Raw genomic sequence first — 25,639 nt, 5'->3', positions numbered from 1 at the left:
AGACAGGTCTGACGTAATTCTGATGCTTTTGCCTTGGTACGTGAGAAATTTCTTTGCCCTGGCCGCTTTCAATACTGTATCCTTGCATCTAATATTTGCGAATTTCACTATGACATGACGTGGCGTAGGTTTGTCATGGTTGAGCTTGGGAGGGGTCCTCTCTGCCTCTTGGACACGAATGTTTGTTTCCCTTGCTAGATTAGGGAAGTTTTCAGCTACAATTTGTTCAAATATCTCTTCTAGACCTCTGTTTTTCTCCACCCCCTCGGGGATGCCGATGATTCTAACATTGGATCGTTTCATTGAGTCAGTAATCTCCCGTAACCTACATTCGTGGGCGTGGATTTTTTTAAGACCATCTTCTATTTTCATTTTTTCCTCTATTAACCCATCCTCCAATTCACTAACCCGTTCCTCTGCTTCTGCGACCCTGGCCGTCAGAGCCTCTAGTTTTGCCTGCATTTGGCTCATAGAATTTTTAATTTCTGTTAGATTCGCTCTCATTTCTGTCCTTAGGGATTCTATATTCTCAGTAACCTTTTCGTTAATAGTTTTTTCAATTCTACTCATCATTTTGACCATCGTTACTCTGAATTCCATTTCTGATAATTTGGTTACATCCATATCCATTATTTCTGTGGCAGAGGCCACAGAATCACTGTCTTTTCTTTGCTGGGGGGGGCTTCTCCTTCTTGTCATTCTGATGAAGAGAGGTTGCGGGGTTTCCAGAGCCCAAATTATTGACTGGGTCCCAGGCCGTGCCCCTTGTTTTATAGGGATCTTAGGGATGTTACACCACATCTTCTTGATCCATTCATTTATTTATGGACATTGGGGTTGATTCCACATCTTGGCTATTGTAAATAATGCTGCAATAAACATAGGGGTCCATATATCTTTTCAAATTAGTGTTTTCATTTTCTTTGGGTAAATACGCAGTAGTGGAATTACTGGATCATATGGTATTTCTATTTCTAACTTTTGAGGAACCTCCATACTATCTTCTACAATGGCTACACCAATTTATATTCCCACCAGTAGCACATGGAGGATTCCTTTTTCTCCATATTCTCATCAACACTTGTTATTTCTTGTCATTTGATGATAGCCATTCTAACTGGTGTGAGGTGGTATCTCATTGTGGTTTTGATTTTCATTTCCCTGATGATAAGTGATGTTCAGCATCTTTTTGTGTCTGTTGGCCGTCTATATGTCTTTTTGGAAAAATGTCTATTCAGATCCTCTGTCCATTTTTTAATCGTATATACATATATATTTGGTGTTGAGTTGTATAAGTTCTTTAGTTGTTTTGGATATTAATCCTATATTAGATATATCATAAGCAAATACCTTCTTCCATTCAATAGGTTGCTCTTTCAGTTTGTTGTTGGTTTCTTTCCCTGTGCAAAAGCTTTTTATTTTGGTGTAGTTCCAATAGTTTATTTTTGCTTTTATTTCCCTTGCCTGAGAAGACATAGCTAGAAAAATGTTGCTAAGGCTAATGCCAAAGAGATTACCACCTATGTTTTTTTCTAAAAGTTTTATGGTTTCATGTCTCACAATTAGGGCTTTAACTCATTTGAGTTTGTTTTTGTGTATGGTGTATAAAAGTGGTCCAGTCTCATTCTTTTGCATGTAGCTCTTCAGTTTCTCAACACCATTTATTGAAGAGACTATCTTTTCTCCATTGTATATCCTTACTTCTTTTGTCATAGATTAATTGACCATATAAGCATGGGTTTATTTCTGGGCTCTCTATTCTGTCTCATTCATCTATGGGTCTATTTTTGCCAGTACCATACTTTTTTGATTACTGAAGATTTGCAGTATATACTGAAATCTGGGATTGTGAAGCCTTAAATTTTGTTCTTCTTTCTCAGTATTGCTTTGACTATGGTCTTTTGTGGTTCCATAAAAATTTTAGGATTCTTTTTTCTAGTTCTGTGAAGACTATTGTTGGTATTTTGATAGGGAATGCATTGAATCTGTAGATTGCTTTGGATAGTATGGGCATTTTAATAATATTAATTATTCTGATACATGGATATGGTGTGTATTTCCATTTGTTCATATCATTTTTAATGTCTTTCATCAGTATTTTATAGTTTTGAGAGTACAGGTCTTTCACCTCCTTGGCTAATCTTATTCCTGGGTATTTTATTCTTGTTGGTGTAATTTTAAGTGGAATTGCTCTCTTAATTTTTCTTTCTGCTACTTTGTTATTAGTATATGGAAAAACAACAAATTTCTGTATCCTGTGACTTGGCTAAATTAATTTATTTTTTTCTAATAGTTTTTGCTTTTTGGTAGAGTCTTTAGAGTTTCCAATGTGTAGAATCATGCCATCTGTAAAATAGTGACAAATAGTGACAGTTTAGCTTCTTCCTTTCAAATTTGGATTATTTTTATTTCTTTTGTCAGATGGCTTCCAGTACTGTGTTGAATAAAAGTGGTGAGAATGGACATCCTTATCTTGTTCCTGCTTTTAGAGGAAAAGCTTTCAGTTTCTCACCACTGAATATGATGTTAGCTGTGAGTTTGTCATATATGGCCTTAATTATGTTTAAGTATGTTCCCTCTAAATCCACTTTGTTGAGAGTTCTTACCATGAACAGATGTTGAATTTTGTCAAATGTTTTTTCTGCATCTATTTATATGATCATAAGATTTTATCTTTCATTTTGTTAATGCGTATCATATTGATTGATTTGTGGATATTGAATTATTCTTGTATTCCTGGAATAAATCCCACTTGATTGTGGTGAATGGTCCTTTTAATGTATTGTTAAATGCGGTTTGCTAAAATTTTGTTGAGGGTTTTGCAACTATGTTCATCAGAGATATTGGCCTGCAGTTTTCTTTTTCTTTTCTTTTCTTTCCTTTTCTTTTCTTTTCTTTTTTTTAATAGTGTTTTTGTCTGATTTTGAATCAGGGTAATGCTGATCTTGTAGAATGATCTGGAAGCTTTCCTTCCTCTTTTATTTCTTGGAATAGTTTGAAGAGAATAGATATTAACTCTTCTTTAAATGTTTGGTAGAATTTACCTATGAATCCCTCTAGTCCTGGACTGTTGTTTGTTGGGAGTTTTTTGATCACCAGTTCAATGTTATTACCAGTAATTTGTCTGTTCATATTTTCTATTTCTTTTGATTCAGTTTTGGAAGATTGTACATTTGTAGGATTTTATCCATTTCTTCTAGGTTGTCCAATTTGTTGGCATATAATTTTTCATAGTAGTCTCTTATAATCCTTTGTATTTCTGTAGTGTTGGTTATTTCTCCTTTTTTATTTCTGATTTTATTTATTTGGGTCCCCTTTTTTTCTTGATGAGTCTGGCTAAAGATTTATCAATTTTATCTTATCAAAGAACCAGCTTTTGGTTTCATTGATCTTTTCTATTGTTTTTGTAAATCTCCATTTCATTTATTTCTGCTCTGATATTTATTATTTCCTTCCTTCAGTTAACTTTGGGCTTTGTATGTTCTTTTTCTAGTTCCTTTAGGTGTAAGGTTAGATTGTTTATTTGAGATTTTTCTTGTTTCTTGAGGCAGTCCTTGTGTCATCACACATTTCTCTCTTCGAACTACTTTCACTGTGTCCCAAAGATTTTGGACTATGTTGTTTCATTTTCATCTATCTCCATGTATTATTTGATTTCATTGACCCACCAGTTGCTTAGTATCATGTTGTTTAGCTTTCATGTGTTTGTGTTTTTTCCAGTTTTTTCTTGCAATTAATTTCTTTTAAAAAAGATTTTATTCATTTATTTGACAGAGAGAGAGAGAGTGAGCATACAGGCAGGGGGAGCAGGAGAGGGAGAAGCAGGCTCTCCGCTGAGCAGGGAGCCCAATGCGGGGCTCAATGCCAGGACCCTGGGATCATGACCCAAGCTGAAGGCAGATGCTTAACTGACTGAGTCACCAGTCTCCCACTTGTGGGTGCCCCCCACACTTGTAATTAATTTCTAGTTTACCCCCCACTTGTAATTAATTTCTAGTTTCATATTGTTATAGTTGGAAAAATGCTTGATACAATTTCAGTCTTAATTTATAGATACTTGTTTTGTGGCCTAACATATGATCTATCCTGGTGAATGTTTCATGTGCACTTGAAAAGAATGTGTATTATGTTGTTTTGGGATAGACTATTCTATATATGCCTGCGAAGTCCACCTTGTCTAATGTGATGTTCACAGACACTTTCCTTATGGATTTTCTGCCTGAATGATGTATGCATTGATGTAAGTGAGCTAAAGTTTCCTACTATTACTGTGATACTGTCAGTTTTTCTCTGTATGTCTGTTAATATTTGCTTTATGTGTTTAGGTGCTCCAGTGTTGGGTGTATAGATATTTATAATTGTTATGTCCTCTTGTTGGGTTGATCCCTTTATCATTATGTAGTGCTCTCCTTCATCTCTTGTTACAGTCTTTGTTTTATAGTCTGTTTTGTCTAATATAAGTATTGCTACACTGGCATTTTTTCCATTTCCATTTGCATGAGCTATCTTTTTCCATCCCTTCACTTTAATCTGTATGTGTCTTCAGGTCTGAAGTGAGTCTCTTGTAGGCAGAATATAGATGGGTCCTGGTTTTTTCTTTTATCCATTCAGCCACCCTATGTCTTTTGATTGGAGCATTTAGACCATTTATATTTAAGGTAATTATTGATAGATATGCCCTAGATTGCCATTTTGTTAATTGTTTTCTGGTTGTTTTTGTAGTTCTTCTCTTTTCCTTTCTTCTTCTCTTGCTGTCTTTCCTCATGATTATGACTTTCGTTGTTATGTTATGCTTGATTTAATTCTCTTTATTTTTTGTGTATCTATTATAGGTATTTGGTTTGTGGTTACCATAAAGTTCGTATATAACATCCTAAGTATGTAGCAGTCTGTATTAAGTTGACGATTTAAAGTTCGAACACATAAAGAAGAACTTATGTTCTTATCTTCTGCCCATTTCTTGGCTAGATTATTTGTTTTTTGGGTGTTGAGTTTGATAAGTTCTTTATAGATCTTGAATACTAGCCCTTTATCTGATATGTCATTTGCAAATATCTTCTCCCATTCCTTAGGTTGCCTTTTAGTTCTGTTGACTGTTTCCTTTGCTGTGCAGAAGCTTTTTATCTGGATGAACGGGAGGGTATTATGCTAAATGAAATAAGTCAATCAGAGAAAGACAATTATCATATGGTTTCACATATATGTGGAATATAAGAAACAGGGTAGAGGACTGTAGGGGAAGGGAGGGAAAACAGAATGGGAAGTCATCAGAGAGGGAGAAAAACCTTGAGAGACTCTTAAATCTAGGAAACTAACAGGGTTGCTGGAGGCTAGGTGGGTGGGGGGGTGGGTAATTAGGTGATGGGCATTAAGGAGGGCATGTGATGTGATGAGCACTGGGTGTTATACACAACTGATTAATTATTAAACACTACATCTGAAACTAAAGATGTGCTATAAGTTGGCTAATTGAATTTAAATAAAAAGAGAACTTATGTTTTATACCCCCATTTTATTTATATATATATATATATAATTATATTTTAAATCTTTTTATTTTGTAGGTCCCCTTAACTAATTTTTTGATATAATTGGTTTTCATACTAGCTTTATAAGTAATTGCTCTATTACCTTAAGTGTGTATTTGCTTTTACTCATGAAATTTTTACCTGTCATAATTTTCTGCTAATTATAGCCTTTTCTTTATCACTTAAAGAAGTCTCCTTAACATTTCCTGTAAGGCCAGTTTAGTGGTGATGAACTCCTTTAACTTTTGTTTGGGAAAATCTTTATCTCTTCTTTAATTGACAATGACAACCTTGTCAGGTAGAGTATTCTTACTTGTAGGTTTTTTCTTTTTGGCACTTTGAATAAATCATGCTTTCTTCTGGCCTGCAAAGGTTCTACTAAAAAAATCAGCTGATAGCCTTGTGGAGTTCTTTTTTTTTTTTTTTTTTTTTTGTAGTTTACTAGTTGCTTCTCTCTTGATGTTTTAAAAATTCTCCTTATCTTTATTCTTTGACATTTTAATTATTATGTGCTGTGGTGTGGACCTTCTTGGGTTCACATTGTTTGGAACTCTTTGTATTTCCTGAACCTGGATTTTTGTATCCCCCCCCCCCCTGGTTAGGGAGGTTTTCAGTTGTTGTTATTTCAGTTAATTTTTTTTTTTTTTTGCCACTTTCTCTTTTTCCTCTGGGAAACCTATAGTGCAAATGTTTGTTTGCTTGATGTTGTTTAAGAGATATATTCTCATTTTGTTTTATTCTTTTTTCTTTTTGCTGTTCAGCTTGGATGCTTCTTATTACCCTGTCTTCCAGATCACTGATTCGTTTCTGCATCCTCTAATCTACTTTGACTCTCTTTAGTCATTTCTGCATCCTCTAATCTACTTTGACTCTCTTTAGTCATTTCAATTTTTGTATCCTTCAACTATGGTTATTTTTTATATATTTTTAATCTCTTTTTTGAAGTTCTCACTACGTTCATCCACTCTTCTCTCCAGTCCATTGAACATCTTTATGACCATACTTTGAACTCTTTATTAGGTAGGTTGGTTATCTCCATTTCATTTAGCTTATTTTCTGAGATTTTTCCTTCTTTCATTTGCAACATATTTTTTCTGGCTTGTTTTGTTTTTTGACTTTCTGTGTTTGTTTCTCTTAATTAGGCAGGACAGCTACTTCTCCTAAACTTAAAGAAATTGTCTCGTGTATGGTCAGCCCCTGTGTAGACTGTGTGTGCCTGGTGACATTGGCTGACTTGCTGGAGTTGTGACTGGCATGGGTGGTGGTTCCTGGGGCACTCCATGCTGTGGTTGTCCTGGTAGGCTGGCTGGAGCTGAAGTGTGCTTGGGCCAGGGTGGTCCTGAGGCTCTCCTTATAGAGGGTGCCCTGGCAGAACAGCTGAAGCTGAAGTAGGTACAAGCAAGGGTATTTTGTGTCACTCCATACAGGAGGTGCCTTGGTAAGGGCAACTAGAGCTGAGATGGGGTGTGGTTGGAGGGGTCCTGGCACTCTGTACTGGGGGTGTCCTAGTTAGTTGTCTGCAACTGAGGTGGTGTGGACCTGGAGTGTTCTGGAATGCTTTGTGCCTCTGTCACCTTGGTGAGATGGCTGAAGCTATAGGGAGCACTGACCAGGGGTTTCCTGCACTGGGGTTGCTGTGGTTGGGTAGCTAGGGTTGGTATTGGCTAGGGGCCAGGGGCTCATTGAGGTTGTAGGCTAGCTAGGGCACCTGGATCCTACTCCCATCTATGTTGTCATGGTAGAGGGGGGAAAGTAAACCATGGCTCTCACCAGCTTCTCCAACCTGGAGAGAGTTCCAGCAGCTACCCCACCATTTGGCAGAGTTCTAGGGCTCTTTCCTTTATATTCTAGTTTCCCTTTTATTTTATTTTTAATTTTTTCCAAATTTTTTAAAATAAAAATTACATACAATGTGATATTAGTTTCAGGGGTAAATTTAGTGATTCATCACTTACAATACCCAGTGCTCATGACAAGTACCCTCCTTAATACCCATCACCTATTTAACCAATCTCCCCACCCACCTCCCCTCCAGTAATCCTCAGTTTGTTCACTATAGTTAAGAGTCTATTTCCTGATTTGCCCCTCTCTTTTCCCCCCTCTATGTTGTTCATCTGTTTTGTTTCTTAAATTCAAACCACAGCATTTTTTTCTGTGCCCTGGGGCAAGTGAATCTGCTCCCAGTCTCTCTTTTTTTGGTTTGTTTTTAACCCAATACATTTTTATTTTTTTATTTTTATTTTTTATAATATTTTATTATGTTAGTCACCATACAGTACATCCCTAGTTTTTGATGTAAAGTTCCGTGATTCATTACTTGTGTATAACACCCAGTGCGCCATGCAATACGTGCCTCCCTTAATACCCATCACCAGCCTATCCCATTCCCCCACCCCCTCCCCTCTGAAGCTCTCAGTTTGTTTCCCAGAGTCCATAGTCTCTTATGGTTCATTCCCCCTTCTGTTTACCCCCCACTTTCTTCTTCCCTTTCTTCTCTTACCGATCTTCCTACTTCTCATGTTCCATAAAATGCGTACAGTCTCTTAGTATTATCCCTCCCCACTGGAATTTGCAGTGTGGAGGATGAAGGTTTCCTGTTACCATGTCTCTGTCTCTTTTGGCATTCTCTCTGTCGTCTACCTTTTGTGCAGAAGATACTCAGTCGGCCCTCCATTCTTCAAGAGAAATTGTTCTATAAATAGGTGTAGATTTGGTGTGTCTATGGAGTAGATGAGTTCAGGGTTTACTTATGTCACCATCCTGGCTCAGAAGCCCATATTTTTTTTATTCATTCATCTGTTGATGGACACTTAGGTTATTTCCATGTCTCGGCTATTGTAAATAATGCTTCAGTGAACATGGAGGTGTAGATATCTTTTAAAGATAGTGATTTCATTTCTTTGAGATAAATACCCAGTAGTGGAATTGCTGGATCATATAGTAGTTCTATTTTTAATATTTTGAGGAACCTCCATACTGTTTTCCATGGTATCTGCAGCAATTTACATTCCCACTAACATTGTACAAGCATTCCCTTTTCTCCACATGCTTGCCAACACTTTTCATTTCTTGTTATCTTTCTAGGTGTGAGGTGATAACTCATTGTGATTTTGATTTGCATTTCCCTAATGATTAGTGAGGCTGAGCACATTTTCATGTGCATGTTGGCTATTTTGTATATTTCCTTTGAAAAAATTCCTATTTGGATCCTCTGCTTATTTTTTAGGTTTTTTTTTTTCCTTTTGAGTTGTAGGAGTTTTTTTGTATATTTCTGATATTAACCCCTCATCAGATATATGATTTACAAGTATTTTCTCCCATTCCGAAGGTTGCCTTTTCAGTTTGTTGGTGTGCCTTTTCATTTTCTTTGCTGTGCAGAAGCTTTTTAGTGTGATGTAGTCCCACTTGTTTATTTTTGCCTTGTTGCCTCCCCTGTGAATGTTGATTATAGTATCTCTACACCAGGTATAAATGATGGAGTAGGGGTGGAGGTGGGGACAGAAGGGAAATAAAGGGAATAAATGGAGCACCTGGGAGTGCTTAGAATTAGGAAACTATGTCTGTGGCAAAGTGCCCTTAGAGAACTACAACTCTGAATATAAGCCTGACCACCATCTTAACTCTTCCTTGTTTAAAATTTCAAACAGTGTATGGGGAGATATTCTCTTTTTAGGATCATCATTCTGATTTTATTACAGAGCTCTGTTGGGAAATTAATTTTTCATTTTAGGAACTTGCTAGAATATATCCATGGCAGAAACTGGTAAATACTCACTAGGCTCATTTCCTTTTCTTCCTGGGCATGTAGCTTGACTACATTTCTCTGTCTCCCTTCTCCTTTGCAGTTAGGTGTGGCTGCACAACGGAGCTCTGGCCAGTGGAATATTGGCAAAAGAGATGTCTGGCACCTCTAGGCCTGGCCCATTAAACTTCTTACATCATCATCCAAGCTTTTTCTCTTCTTTGCCTGCTGCTGAATGCCTGAGATCCAGTCTAGAGCAGCACTATCCAATAGAACTTTTGTGATGATGAAATGTTCTTTTTTTATTTGTATTTTTTATTCTTTTTTATAATATTTTTTTATTGTGTTATGTTAGTCACCATACAGTACATCCCAAGTTTTTTATGTAAAGTTCCATGATTCATTACTTGCATATAACACCCAGTGCCCAATATGTGCCCTCCTTAATACCCATCAGCGGCCTATCCCGATCCCCCAACCCCCTCACCTCTAAAGCCCTCAGTTTGTTTCCCAGAGTCCATAGTCTCTCATGGTTCATTCCCCCTTCTTTTTAGCCCCTCTTCCTTCTTCCCTTTCTTCTCCAACCGATCTTCCTACTTCTTATGTTCCATAAATGAGTGAAACCATATGATAATTGTCTTTCTCTGCTTGACTTATTTCACTTAGCATTATCTCCTCCAGTCCTGTCCATGTTGCTGTAAATGTTGTGAAATTGTTCTTTTTGATGGCTGAGTAATATTCCATTGTATATATGGACCACATCTTCTTAAGCCAGTCATCTGTTGAAGGGCATCTCTGCTCCTTCCACAATTTAGCTATTGTGAACAATGCTGCTATGAACATTGGGGTGCATATGGCCCTTCTCTTCACTACGTCTATATCTTTAGGGTAAATATCCAGTAGTGCAATTGCCGGATCATAGGGTAGCTCAATTTTTAACTTTTTAAGGGACCTCCACACTGTTTTCCAAAGTGGCTGTACCAACTTGCATTCCCACCAACAGTGTAAGAGGGATCCCCTTTCTCCACATCTTCTCCAACATTTGTTGTTTCCTGCCTCGTCCATTTTTGCCATTCTAACTGGCTTTAAGGTGGTATCTCAAGGTGGTTTTGATTTGAATTTCCCTGATGGCTAATGATTTTGAACATTTTTTCATGTGTCTATTAGCCATTTGTATGTCTTCATTGGAAAAGTGTCTGTTCATATCTTCTGCCCATTTTTTGATTTGATTATTTGTTTCCCGTGTATTGAGTTTGAGAAGTTCTTTGTAGATTTTGGATACTAATCTTTTTTTTTTTTTTTTAAGATTTTATTTATTTATTTAACACAGATAGAGACAGCCAGCGAGAGAGGGAACACAAGCAGGGGGAGTGGGAGAGGAAGAAGCAGGCTCATAGCGGAGGAGCCTGATGTGGGGCTCGATCCCATAACGCTGGGATCACGCCCTGAGCCGAAGGCAGACGCTTAACTGCTGTGCCACCCAGGCGCCCCAATCTTTTTTTTTTTTTTTTTAAGATTTTATTTATTTATTCGACAGAGATAGAGACAGCCAGCGAGAGAGGGAACACAAGCAGAGGGAGTGGGAGAGGAAGAAGCAGGCTCATAGCGGAGGAGCCTGATGTGGAGCTCAGTCCCATAACACCGGGATCACACCCTGAGCCAAAGGCAGGCGCTTAACCGCTGTGCCACCCAGGCGCCCCGGATACTAATCTTTTATCTGTAGAGTCATTTGCAAATATCTTCTCCCATTCCATGGGCTGCCTCTTAGTTTTTTTGACTGTTTCCTTGGCTGTGCAGAAGCTTTTGATCTTGATGAAGTCCCAGAAGTTCATTTTTTCTTTTGTTTCTCTTGCCTTTGGAGATGTGTCATGAAAAAAGTTGCTGTGGCCGATGTCAAAGAGGTTGCAGCCTATGTTCTCTTGTAGGATTTTGATGGATTCCTGTCTCACATCGAGGTCTTTCATCCATTTGGAGTTTATCTTTGTGTATGGTGTGAGAGAGTGGTCAAGTTTCATTCTTTTGCATGTAGCTGTCCAATTTTCCCAGCACCATTTATTGAAGAGACTGTCTTGTTTCCACTGGATGTTTTTTCCTGCTTCATCAAAGATTAGTTGCCCAAAGAGCTGAGGGTCCATTTCTGGGTTCTCTATTCTGTTCCATTGGTCTATGTGTCTGTTTTTTGTGCCAGTACCATGCTGTCTTTGTGATCACAGCTTTGTAGTATAGCTTGAAATCCGGCAACGTGATGCCCCCAGCTTTGTTTTTCCTTTCCAACAATTCCTTGGCAATTCAGGGCCTTTTCTGGTTCCACACAAATTTAAGGGCTGTTCCAGTTCTTTGAAAAATGTCATTGGTATTTTGATTGGGACGGCATTGAAAGTGTAGATTGCTCTGGGTAGCATAGACATTTTAACTATGTTAATTCTTCCGATCCATGGGCATGGAATATTTTTCCATCTTTTTGTGTCTTCTTCAATGTCTTTCAAGAGTCATTTGTAGTTTCTAGACTATAGTTCCTTTACGTCTCTGGTTAAGTTAATTCCGAGATAACATATGATTTTTGGTGCTTTTGTAAATGGAATGGATTCCCTAATTTCTCTTTCTTCAGTCTCATTGTTCGTGTACAGAAATGCAACTGATTTCTGAGCATTGATTTTGTATCCTGCCACATTACTGAATTGCTCTATAAGTTCTAGTAGTTTGGGCGTGGAGTCTTTTGGGTTTTCCATATAGAGTATAATGTCATCTGCGAAGAGAGACAGTTTGACTTCTTCTTTGCCTGTTTGGATACCTTTTATCCCTTTTTGTTTTCCAATTGCTGTGGCAAGGACTTCTAGTACTTTGTTGAATAATAATGGCGAGAGTGGGCATCCTTGTCATGTTCCTGATCTCAAGGGAAAGGCTTCCAGATTTTCCTCATTGAGAATGATATTTGCTGTAGGCTTTTCATCAATGGTTTTTTATGAAATTGAGGAATGTACCCTCTATCCCTACACTCTGAAGTGTTTTAATCAGGAAAGGATGCTGTATTTTGTCAAATGCTTTTTCTGCATCAATTGAGAGGATAATATGATGATGAAATGTTCTAAACCTTTGCTTTCTAATATGATAACCATGTGCTCACTGAGCACTTCAAATATAGCTAGCAGGACTGGGGAACTGAATTTTTAATTTCATTTAATTTTCATTAAAATAAATAGCCAAAAATGGCCAGCAGCGATCATATTGGATAGCACAGCCTTCAATAAAGGAATCTGGTCCATGAGTGGGGATGGAGCAGAGTTCTTGGCCTACCTGCAAGTGCATGGTAAAGTGCATGAGAAATACATATGTACTGTGTTAAGATGCTGAAGTGTAGTATCTGTTCTATAAAATGAGGGACACCTGTGATTCACCTATGCTAAAAATTCATATGGCATGCATTTTCAGTTGGGCAACAATGTAGCTGGACAAACCCCATATCTAATATCAAACCCAATTGTCTACTGTAATTCCTAAATAGACAATCTAATCTTCTTTACCTCCCTTAAGTTCCCAATTTTACCCCCACCCTATTTTCTTGGAGGCAGTAGTGAACAAGCGGCCATGAGGCAAGTGCTATCCCCTTTTCCCACCTGGGGTAGAAGAAATTGCTCAGGGTTCTGGTTTCTTCTCTATCCTAGCTCACTGTGTAGGTTTCGGCAAGTCACATTGTTTCCCTTGTTATTGCCTTCATTACCTCTAAAATTGCTATTTCTGGATTTTTTTTTAATGCTTCTTTCATATATGTGCTCTTTTCTGCATCCTCTGTTTCTTCTTCTTTGAAGGGGAGACTGTCACTCACAGTGCTCCTGGCCCAAGCCCCTCCCAGGCCCTTCCAAGTTCTATTCTGTGCCTTTGACCTCATGCCTTCATGTCTTTCCTTTTTATCATTGATTATGCCCACACCTGTTAATACTGCTGCCTTATACCTCACTCACCTTCAGCCTATCCAGGCTCATTTCCACCCCAGCTTTTAGGGGTGCTGAGATGGCTTTTAGGAATATCACTATAAAACCCTTCTGTTCAGCTTCAGAAGGGTGGGCTCTGGGGACAGATGAGTCTTCTCTGTCTGGGTGCTTAATCCTGTCACATGGTTTTTCTCTCCCCATTTATACGTTCTAGACTTTTACCTCCTTCACTCTTAGAATGTCAGGAGAATTAAAAGTTTGTAAATTGCCTTGAATTCCTTGGGGATAACTAGCAAGTGTAAAGAATAAAAATCATTTCATGTAAAGTGTTGAAAAATAGGCAGTGACTTATTCACAGGCTCCCCCATTGGGCTATGATTATGAGTGTCTCAGATGAAATATCACATTTCAGTAACACAGGTGATGCCTGTGTTAGGCTGCTAATTGTAATAAAAATCTTAATTTGCACTTCTATTTCTCATTCCAGTGGGTTGAGGCGAGGGGGTGGGAAGGATGGGGCTATTCAGGGAGTCTTTATAAGCTTGTCCTTGAGTTGGTGATGGGAAATGATTGTTTCAGCATTGTACAGTCAAAGCTTGACTAAGCTTGACTGCTTGGTGCCATTAGTTCCCCAGCTATTCTGTTTCTCAATAACACCATCGTTTTTCCTGTCTCCTAAGGCATAAGCTTTGCATTCATCATTTACTCACCTACTTCTTCCTTTTATTTTCCTTTATCTCCAACTTCCTCCCTTCTTTCTCCTTCTCTCCCTCTCTTTCTCTCTCCTTTTCTCATACCCTCCCTTCTTCTTTTCTTCCCTTCCTTTCTTTTGCCATCATTCCTTCATAATTTTGATTGTCTGTTATATTGAAGAGACTGGAGATAAGGTGGTGAATGAGATAAATCAATCCCTTGCCCTTGTGTGATTGCAAACTATGATGGTTGACTAACAATGATAAAAGGCATTCTAACAGAGTTCTTTATTTGTTCACTCAACAAATAATTAGAGAGCCTACTATGAGCCAGGCAGTATTCTACAGACTTGGGATACATCAGTGAACAACAAAGCACAGACCTCTCTGAGATTGCAAAGCAGGGGTGACTTTGTCTTATCTAAAGGGTCCAGAAGGTCCCCAGAAAAGGGATGCGTTGACTGGCCAAGCAGGATGAGAAGAAATCAGGTCAGCCAAAAGGGTCAGGGGAAGTGATTCAGCTAGCTGCTGGAGGGAGCAGCTTGTGAGAAGGAAGGAACGAAGTTTACTCACTCCAGTTGGTCCATATGGTTTATGGGTCCAGAGTGGCAAAAATGAGTCCTGAGAGCCAGACAGGGACCAGTCCCCAAGTGACATCTAAGCCACAGCAGTGAGTTCAGAGTTCATTCAGGGCATTTAAAGACCACTGAAGGGGGTTAAGGACAATTTGGATCAGAATTGTCTAATAGAACTTTCTATGATGGTGGAAATTCTGCTCTGGCCAATATGGTAGCAACTAGTCACAGTGACTATTGCACACTTGAAGTGTGGACTATTATGACTGAGAAAATGAGTTTTAAATTTTATTTTATAATTTTATTTAAGTTTAAATGGCTACATATGGCTAGAAGCTACCTTATTGGACAGTGCGTACCTGAATTGTCTGTTTAAATCATATCCACAATTATAATCGCATGTTTCTGCACAGCACCCCAATGTGGGCTTCTGCTCCTTTGAAGCCTTTCCCAACCACTGAGGCCTGCAACCAATCCAATCTCCCAGCTAGCTGGATAGCAACTTTCTACAAGTTTTTATGCATGTCCCCTTTCCTCTTCATTGACTCTTCACACACTGAGAGTGAGGACTACATTTGGATTTTGTTTTCATCCCATGGCAGGCCACGCAGCCTCTGTTCATTGGTAATTTTTGTTTCAGAGTTGACTCCTGTTTTCCTTTGTGGGCTGATGATGGGTAGAAAGCTCAAGGATGCAGACACAAGCTTGGCCTTTGTGCTGCCCCAGTAGGTATGTGTGTTCAGCCCCCTGAGGGCGCATGGGGGGACATCTGTCCAAGAAGCCAACCTGCATGGCCTCTGGGAGCCCTGCCAGAATCTCTCACTTGTCCATCCCTTGGACCCTTCAGTACTGTGAATGAAGCGAGATAGAGGGATCCTCTGGTTCTTCATGGAAAGGCGAGATGTCACCTATGGTACCTTGTTGTTATGCAGAAGAACTGTTGGGTTGCTCTCCTGAAAGTCTTATGGTTTTAGGAGCTTGCTTTCCATTCCTATATTTTCTTTTGACAGTCAAGTCACTTTCCCACTGAGGTTTACAGTTTAAAACTGATTGGAAAAGGGTCTTATTTCCATGGTTATGTTTTCAGTTCAGCTTGAGGCATGAAAGGAAATATTCTTATTCTCTCAATCATCTTGGGGATAATCAATGATCTGCCACTCTTCTCACTTCCCTCAATCATCAGAGCCAAAGATGTGTGAGGCTCCTGTCTGAGTTCTCTCACGTGAATAGCCCAGGAGTGCTTCTCCTCTCTCTGGAAGTACAGATAGCGTTGCCCCATTTTCAGAGTACACAGAAGACAGGAGATGTGGTAATTTTAGTAATGAAATAGGGATTTTTGCCCTGGCAGAGTCTTGGTTCTCACTGGGGGAATTTATTTTCATAAAACAATGATTGTCTCAAATATCATTTAGGCAGTGGTTATATTTTCTCAGTGACCCCTTTGTTGTCATCTGTGGTGACAGGGGCCTCATTACTACATGAGGCTTTCCTCCTGTCCTCAGGCTCTTCTGACTATTGGAACATATTTCACCGGGCTGAGCTAAAAATCTGCCTGTGGTAGCTTTCACTCCTGGATTCTGACCTTTCCCAGGGGACCTGATAAGCCCAGCTTCCTCATCCTTCCTTCACATGAACACGCCTGGGTATTTGATGATAGGCTAGTCTTCTCTTGTCCAGTAGATTCCCGGAGTTCCTTTACTGATTTCTTGGAGGATGAGGTGTCAAGCCCTATGGTCATCTTGACTAAGGGTCTTTAGTTTCTCCTCAGAGTGGAGCACCCGGAAAAAAGGAGGTCAGCTTTATGCAGACATGTGGAGAATAAGTGTCCTGGGCAGAAATGGCATGAAATCTTGTGCAAGTGTGTATCACAGGGAAGTCCAAATTAGTGGTCCTTCCTGTATAGTGAGGAGGTCTTACTCTTTGTCCTGTGTCCTCGAATAAACTCAGCTGTGGGAGGACAGGCCTCTCATTTGTATTAAAGCTATCTGGCACAGTGTCTCATCCAGAGTGGGCACTTTGTGAATATTTGCTGTTGGGCTGTGGGGGATGATATGAATGCTGCTTCAGAGCAGAGGACACCCAGGGAGAGAATGAAATGAGACAGGATTTATGTAGGACTTAAGAGTCACTTAAAGTGTGGACACAGAGCTTATGATTAATTCAAAAAATAAATGAAGAGACAGTGGAAGGACCTGAAGGAAGAAACTTAAGTGGCTGCAGCCACAAGAAAGATGATGTTAGAAGAGGCAGACTCTGTATTGGGATGGGAATGGTAAGAAGCAGAAGGCTTGTTGTTTTCCATTTTCCCAGGAGCCTTTCCTTCTTGAGACCTCCCCCTCCACATAAATGGTGGCCGCCCCTCACAATGGCTCCCCAAGAAGGGCAGGGCTGTTATGTTCATTGTTCAGATGAGCAAAGGGCCCAGGGGATTTACTTCACCTTCCCAAGGGAACAGGATCTGTGATGGATCCAGGGAACCTACTGTCACTGACCTCACTACGGGGAATGGCTGCAGTGAATTCAGTGATGGCTAGAAGTGAGAGATTAGGAAACAGGAGAAAGTTGAAGGAGCCTTTAAAAGAAAGCATGCTGTTTGTGGTGTTTGGTGATGTCACTTTGGTTCAGTTCAGTAAATACTTGTTGAGTCTCTATAGGTCCTTCCTGCTGGGAAGAATAGAGTCATGGGCAGGGCAGAGAAGGAGTATGGGCATGTAGGTCAGGGACAACTGCCCATCAACAGGGAAGCAGGTTTAATTTATGAGGCGGGAGGGACACCAAGGATTGTTAGCAAGGGCTCAAAGTGGGTACTGAAAGCCATACCCTTTTGTATAATAAGAGACTCAAATTTGGTGCGTGTGGCCTACAGGTGATTCTGTTAGGCTGCCAACTCACTGGTGGGTCCCATGGCTCCATGTCTGAGAGCGCAAGTGCTATGGAGGTCACAAAGATGAACAAGAAATGGTGAGCCACATCAAATTATAATCGAGCAGGGGAACTAAGTCAGACGGACATATAGCTATATAATTATAATATTATTCCACTATGCTGCGATTACAAAGGAGGGATAAATTGCTTCCAACTGGAAGAGTTGCTGGAGGCTCCATGAAGCAGGAGACAATTTGACATGCCATTTGACCCCCAAACTTCCCCTGCCCTTACCTTCCCATCTCTATACTTGCCACATAGTTGGTCAAGCCAAAAATCTAGACGAGTCATTACTGGTACTTCTCTTTTTTCCTATCCCTGACATCCAACCTTCACCACTTTCTTTAGCATCTGTTTCCAGCACAGAGCTTGATTCTATCCATTTCACTCTTTATTTACTGCTGCCATTGAAGCCCTGGACACAACCACCTGTTGCTGGGACTATTGAAAGAACTTTCTAGGTGGTTTAAGATTCTATACATCTTCCTGTCCTAGCAACAGTTTTTGCAGCAGCCAGAGTAATCTCTCCAAAAGGTAATTCAAGATCCTCCCACTCCTCTGCTCAATAAACCTTTGTGGCTTCTTATATTAGTCAGTGAAACAACTTTAGGTATTTTTTTCCCCAGTTTGTTTCTGTTTTATTGACACCAATGCTCAGGCCTTTACTGCCTACTACCATAATGGGAACAGGCTCTACTTCCACTGCGGCTTCTTGCTCAGGTTCTCTTTGTGCTTGTTCAGCTGCCAGCACCTGGCACGTGTCTTCTTGGCCTGCAAATCCAGGGGCTTGTTACTTCTTACCTTGTATAATTTCCTGAGGTTCCCTTTCTGAGTCTGGTTAATGGCAGTGAGATTATGGGCAATTAATTTGCAGACAACTTGGAGAGCTTGGAAGCTTCCTGGTCTGTCATTTGGGGACACACAGCTGGGACAGCTCCATCTTCAGGTCTCTCAGCTGCTTAAGCAGTGCCCCCTCCCCTCCCTTCTTGCTGGGAAGGTCTTGAGCTTTAATCTTGGCCATGGCTGCAAAAGTTGCTACCACCTGCTCCTTGGGAAAGAGGAACAAATTTAATATTTCCAACAAGGAATATTAATACAAGATTTTGTTGCATAGATACAGTGGATGGGAAGCAACCAGAGCAGGAAACCACTTCTACTTCGAGGTTGGAGACACCCAATCCCCAGAACTTGGAAGCTGCTCAACCATGATGGGTCCACCTGATGGGAGCTGTGACCTCAGAGGAAGGGGCTGTCTGGGGGGAAGCTGCAAGGACAAAGGAGATGCCACCATTGTCATCAAATGGCAACTAGAGCCAAGAAGGGAGAAATACTCTGGCCTCTCTCTTCTTCCTGTCTCCTAGTCTTCCATTGTCAAGGGAGCCTGGGAAATGCTAAAGGGTAGAAACAGATTGATGGCAAATAGGCAAAGACTGGCATACTCCCAGCTCTCTGCCATTGTTTACGGGGCCTCACATGATCTGCTCCTGGCCATCTGGCCACTCTCGCCTTGTGCCAAACTGCCTTCCTCCTAGTGGCTCTGCTCTGTCAGTTCCCTTTCTGGTCCTGGAGTATTCCAAGCTCTTCCTTCCCCACTTCTTTGGACAGTGCTCTCTGTGGAATAGGCATCCCTTGGCTGTTATCATGGCTGACTTCTTCTTTGCCTCTTTCAGTTTTAACTCAAATGGCACCTTCCCAGGGGCCTTCCCTAACCACCCCATCTATAGTACCTCCCCTCACCTTACTGATGGCTACTCTGTGATATCACCTTGGCACTTTATTATGGCACTTATCATTATCAAAACTTATTTATTTCTTTGTTATTTATTATTTGTCTTTCCTCACTTCATTCAGGTCTTTCCTCAAATATCACCTCCCCAGAAAGGTCCTCTATGACCACCCAAGCTAAGGAGTTCCCCTTTCCCATCATGTTCTATTTCATCACACAGCTTTGTTATTATTCTTTTTATATAGGTAGACACTACTTGGCAAACACACTACCCCACTCTCCTCCCCCACCCCCCACATAATATGTTTTTCTTCCCCACTAGATTATAAGCTCTCTGAAAGCAGCTTGTTGACCTTGTTCACTTGAAAGGAAAGCTCCATGAAGGAAGGGGCTTTATGTGTCCCATTCAGCTGAGTGAACTGTTGTGAACATCCCCAGCAGTTAGAATGATGCCAGATGTCATACGTACTTAGTGAATACCTGTGGCATGAATGAATAAATAATATTGAAGTTGAGTAGAATCTCAAAAAGCAGTGATGGGGAAGAAGAAAGAAGATTCTCAAACGATAGAAAAATAGAAATAAAAGCAGAGATATTGGAAAGTGTACATTCTGGGGAAAGAGAACTTTGGTTTGTTGAAATATAAAGACCATACGGGTGTTAAGTAGGAGTTAAGTCAGGAGAGGAAGGTTGAGGCCAGATCATGGAAGACTTAAGGCTATATTAATAAGTTTATTAAATAAGGTAACAGGGAGCTGTGGAAAGTTTTTGAGCAGGGTCATGGAAGTTTCAGACTGTGCTTGAAAGATGCATTGAAAGTGTCTAAAGATTTACTTCACTTTAACACTGGTGACAGTTTTGTGGCTATCCAAGAGTCACAGTTGGTTTAGACAGAGGGATGCCATTAGCAAAGACTAGTGAACTTAAGAGGAATTCTTGTTTGGTTAATTGGTTGAAACATTTATTCACCAAGGATTGGAGTACCTGGTAATAACCAGGTTCTGTTGTGCAAGGGAAGAGACATTTAAATGTAGAGCAGGATATTAATGTAAATGTAAAAACAGGATCCCCTCCTTGGGTTCACTGTCTAGTAAGGGAGGTAAACCTGTAAACAGGTCATTACAAGGCAGTGTGATATGTGCTCACAGAACTCTCTGTGTACCGGGGGCTGGGGCAGAGCAGGGGGAGCAGCCAGCTCTTCCCAGGACTGTCAGGAAGGCTGCTCAATCCCAGGCCACGCGTGGAAGGTGAGAGGCAATGGCAGGTGAACACAAGGGTGAAGGGAAATGAAAACACAGGGGCAGCATAGAGATCTGTTAGCTTCTTTTTAATCTCTCATGGCCTGGTGGAGGGACATTCATTCACTCAAGGGGTATTTTACAGCGAGAAGAGGAAAAGTCCAGGGTCTTCCCAGGAAAAACAAATTCTGCATTACATTACACCAAAATTTTGAATTTTCCCACATGACTGAATGTTTTTGAAAACAAATTTTTAATGAATTCAAAATATTCAATTATATGAATTGACCATTTAAACTTTGTTCCACGCCTGGGATTCCAATTTTTCAATTATGAACAATGCTGAGATCAAAATCTTTATTCATGAAACAAAACAAAACAAAACAGGAGGTTACAAGAGCATGGCTGTCTGGAGAACAGGGAGCAGCTACTCTATGGGCAAAGTTACTGGGGTTAGCCGGGTGGGCAGAGCACCATGGATTGGATGTGATGAAATGTGAGAGATCAGAAAGATGGGAGGGGCCAGGTAGTGAAGACCTTATTTCACCACTGTAAGGCAAGGAGTTTGAAGAAGAGGTCTGTTTCCTACAACTTCCTGACTTCTGTTTATACAAAAATGCTCTCTTTGTGGCCCTGATACACTCAATTTACACTATTCATGTTCATTTTTTAAAAAATTTTTAGTAAGTTTCTATTATATGGCACATACTGTTCTATGTATTGAAGACATGGTGGTGAGTAAGGTAAATAAGCTGCTCTTTCGTAGTTTATAGTCTAGTGGGGAAGATGAATACATATATGTGTGTGTATGTACATACTGTGTGTATTTATTTGTTGCCAAGTCATGCCTAATTTTATGAAATCATTTATGTGTGTGTGTGTATATATATATTTTGCCCAATTAATTATTAGTTCTAGGAAAAATAAAACTTGTCTAAGGACATAAAACATGATAAGAGGGTGTGTTTAGGTTATGGAAGGTCTTTCTGTTCTGTAGGAGTGACATATGAAAAAGATCTGAAGTGAGGAGCAAGCCACGTGAATATCATGGGGAGGAGTGTTTCAGGCAAAGAAAACGGCACATGCAAATGTCCTGAGGCAGAGATGTTCCAGGAAGAGCAAGGAAGACAGTGCAGCTGGAGTATAGTGAATAAAGTAAGAGCGATAGGAGTGGAGGAAGCAAGTAGGAACAAATCCTGGTGGGCTTGCAGGTGACACACAAGGTTATAGATTTTATTCTAAATGTGATGATAAGCCATTGGAAAGTTTTGAACAATGCATTGTAAAAGAATCATGCTAATTGTTTGTGAGAAATAGCCTCTAGTGGGCAGGGGTGGAGGCCAAGAGATGAGTTAGGAAATTGTTACAGTAGTGTAGGTGAGAGATGGTGGTGACTTGGTGTAGTTTAGTGGTGATGCTGTTGGTGAAAAATGGTCAGATTCTAAACATATTTTGAAGATGGAGCCAGTACGTTTGCTGATGGATTGAATGTGGGGTGTTCAGGAAAGAGAGAAGTCAAGGATGATTCCCAAGGTCTTTGACTTGAGTACCTGGGCAAATGAACAGTGGTGCCATTTACTGAGACAAGAGACACTGATGGAAAAACAGATTTTTACGAATGTAGAGGGCACATGTGGCACTTCTTTTCATTACGTCTGTATCTTTGGGGTAAATACCCAGTAGTGCAATTGCTGGGTCATAGGGTAGCTCTATTTTTAACTAGGAGCCGAGATGCCCTTCAACAGATGAGTGAATAAAGAAGTTGTGGTCCATATATACAATGGAATATTACTCAGCCATCAGAAAGGATGAATACCCACCATTTGCATGATATGGATGGAACTGGAGGGGATTATGCTAAGTGAAATAAGTCAAGCAGAGAAAGACAATTGTATAGTTTCATTTATATGTGGAACATAAGGAATAGCATGGAGGACATTAGGAGAAAGAAGGAAGGGAAGTTGAAGGGGGGAAATCAGAGGGGGAGATGAATCATGAGAGACTATGGGCTATGGGAAACAAACTGAGGGTTTCAGAGGGGAAGGCGGTAGGGGGATGGGGTAGCTCAGTGATGGGTATTAAGGAAGGCATGTATTACAAGGAGCACTGGGTCTTAGATGCAAACAATGAAGCATGGGACACTACATCAAAAACTAATGATGTACTGTATGGTGACTAACCTAACATAATAAAATAAAAAGATAAATTTTATTTATAGAAAAAAAATGTAGAGGGCAGGGACGTCAAAAGTTTTAATTTGGAGAAGCCTATCAGACACCCAAGTGGAGATGCTGTGTGGGCATTTGGGTACACAAGTCAGGAGTTCGGGGACAAAGCCAAAGGTGGAGGTAGACATTTGGGAGTGTCCATATACAGGTGGCACTTAAATGCTGTCTCTGTGGTCCTGACCATCTTTCCAGGACCAGAGTCAGTGCTGCTCCTTCCATGAAGCCTTCCTGGACTGTCCTAGACCTTTCCTTTGCCTTCCTGTCATTTCCTTTAAACTGAAGACTTTCATTTGGGAAAGCTGTGGCTTTGCCTCTGATTTAGATCTCTTGAGGCTTCACAGGGCCTTGACTGCAGTGCCTAGAGTGAGAGGTACTCACCTTCTATGTCTACAGGCAGGTGAGCCGTGTTTCCCAAGGTTCTCTGTGGCTGATGTTTGGGTCTGTTAGACAGAACCCTGTTCTTGTCTTTAGATCCTAGACCTTCAAGGTCATCAATACACATAAGGCTGATGTTTGGGTCTATCAGACAGGACCCTGTTCTTGTCATTAGAGCCTAGACCCTCAAGGTCATCAACATGCATCAAAACATCATCATGGAAACCAAAGGTAAAAGGACACATATTGTATGATTCTATTTATATGAAATATCCAAAATAGGCAAATCCATAGAGACAGAAAGCAGATTAGTGGTTGCCAGGAGCTGGGTGAGGGGGATTGGCAAGAGACTGCTTAATGAGTAGAGTTTCCTTTGAAGTGATGAAAAAGTCAAACAGGAGAGTGGTGATGGTTGCACAAAATTGTGAATATGCTTAATGCTTTTGAATTGTATACTTTAAAATGGTGAATTTTATGTATGTCTATTTTACCACAGAGAAAACAATACCAAAAATATGTCATTAGGGATGACAGTTTCCACAAGCTTTCTCACTCTCTTCTCTTTGTGGCAGCTTCCTCACTTCCACTGGCTCCTTCTGTTTGGGGCAGGGATGAAAGCTAGGGGCTAGACACTGGGGATGGGAGAGGATGGATGCTTGTGGCTGGGGCCTGGTGCTGACCTGCTTTGAAGGGCAATCTGTCTATTTGTAGGGAGAAGTGGAGGAAGGCAGGGTCAGGATTACAGAGCAGAGTCAATTTATTCCCATCCAACGTGAGGTTTAGGTTGCATAGAGGGGTATGATCAGGGGTGGCCATAGGGAAGCTTGGCAAGCTGTCAGCTGTGATGGCAACTCATTTGTAGACTACCAGTACACACCAGGGTAGCTACTGACACTCTTTCTTGCTGAGCCCTTGCTGCCAGAGGCACCTGGTAAACTCTGGGGGACTTGTGTTGCTGGTCGTAAACTCTGACCTTTCTCTTTCCAACCTGGGGAGGAAGCCCAGTAGGGGTTGGCTCAGAGAACCCTTTGAGAAAGTCTGGAAAAACCAAGACTTTCCCAGTTATCTGATTACCCATCCCCCTATTGGGATGACCACCCTTAGATTTTCAGGGCAAGGTTCTGTGGGCTGTGATTTGTGGTTTCCTAAGGACCCATTAGCTTGAAATTACCAGGTAAGATGTAAGATGTTTTTACTTTGGGGCATAGTGTTGCCTTTGGCAGACTCCTGAGCAGATGTGTTAACTTGAGAGGAGGAGCCTATTAGCTATTGCATTAGCATGGATGAGTGAATCAGCCTAGGGACAATCACAGGGGGCACTAAGGAACTGGGATGAGGAGGGTAGTTATATTTCCAGAGATAGAGATGGAGAATGAAGATGGAAATCCAGAAAAGTCTGGGACATGTGGAGTCCTCAGTGAAACTAAGCAAAAGGAAATTTGCTGGGTCTTCATCTGGTATTCTTTCTAGCATTATTATATTAGGACTCTGGGTGTTTGCAGCCCCAGGTCTATAACGTGGTGTGACTCTGGAAATAGGAGTTGTCTTAGTCTGCTTGGGCTGCCATGATAAGGTGCCTTAGGCTGGGTGGCTTAAACAACATACAATACACAACATGTGTATTTCTCACAGTTTTGGAGATGGAAGTCCAAGATGAAGGTGCTGGCAGAATTGGTGTTTGGTGAGAGCTCTCTTCCTGGCTTGCAAACAGCCACCTTCTTGCCATGGCCTCATATGGCAGAGAGAGAGGGAGAAGGGGAGAGAGCTCTCTGGTGTCTCTTCTTAAAAGGGCACTAGTCCTATCAGCACTCCACTTTATGTCCTCATCCTTTAAGACAACCTTAATTACCTCTTAATTACTATCTCCAAATGTAGTCACATTGGGGGAATAGGGCTTCATCATATGAACTGGAAGGTGGCAAATACAGCTTAAGGCAGGAGTCATAACCACTCAGCCCCAGGAATGCTTTCTGGCAGGGTCCAGAGGTCTAGAGCTAAGACCCAGTGACCTGGTTTCAGAAACCCACTCTATGGATTGTGAGTTGTATCCTGAGGTATCCTTTGTGAGAATCAGCTAAGCTTAGGAATCACCATGCTGATAAAAACTGAAGTGATCCTGAGCTTGGAGACCCTGCCTCTCAGGGGTTGAGTCACAGGTGAACCAAGCTCCCCCTGGTATTCTGAAATACCTTGTAGGGGTTGGGGCACATGTAGGGCTGGGGGCCAAGGCAGTTGGCCAGGGTGCAATAAACTCTTGGCTTATGGAATATCTTCAGGCTCTCGTTGAATAATATATGCAAACTGGGTTTGACTCCTGGGTGGAACAGAAAGCTGCTGAAATTGTGTGTCAGAAAGTGCCATAGCCCAAGAATCTGGTCAGTGATTCCAAGTGTGTGTGTGTGTGTGTGTGTGTGTGTGTGTGTGTGTGTGTAGTGGAGGGACAGATCTGGGCCAAGGGCTGGTAAATGAAGGAGAGTCCTTTCTTGGCCTCTTGTTGACCCTGGGATGATATGCATAGAATATTATTTTTAAAAGAATTCTATACAGGTCAGCATAGAGGGTGTTAAAACACAGGCAGTTTGGTGCTTCCATAGTACAGTCTCAGTGTCTTTTCATTTGACATTAAAGCCTTTTAGAATTTCCTCTGATCTTATCCCCTATGTTTCTCCACTGGAAATCTT

The 25,639-nt window shown here is 40.7% G+C and overlaps 1 pseudogene; it reads right to left on the bottom strand.

Annotated features, from left to right (window-relative positions):
- Nucleotides 1-18,045: 18,045 nt before the first annotated feature.
- Nucleotides 18,046-18,412, bottom strand: LOC113262710 (60S ribosomal protein L35-like; annotated as a pseudogene).
- Nucleotides 18,413-25,639: the final 7,227 nt, after the last annotated feature.

This window comes from Ursus arctos, unplaced genomic scaffold (assembly GCF_023065955.2).
Source record: "Ursus arctos isolate Adak ecotype North America unplaced genomic scaffold, UrsArc2.0 scaffold_2, whole genome shotgun sequence".
Taxonomy (NCBI): Eukaryota; Metazoa; Chordata; class Mammalia; order Carnivora; family Ursidae; genus Ursus; species Ursus arctos.
This window is presented reverse-complemented; position numbering and strand designations above follow the sequence as displayed.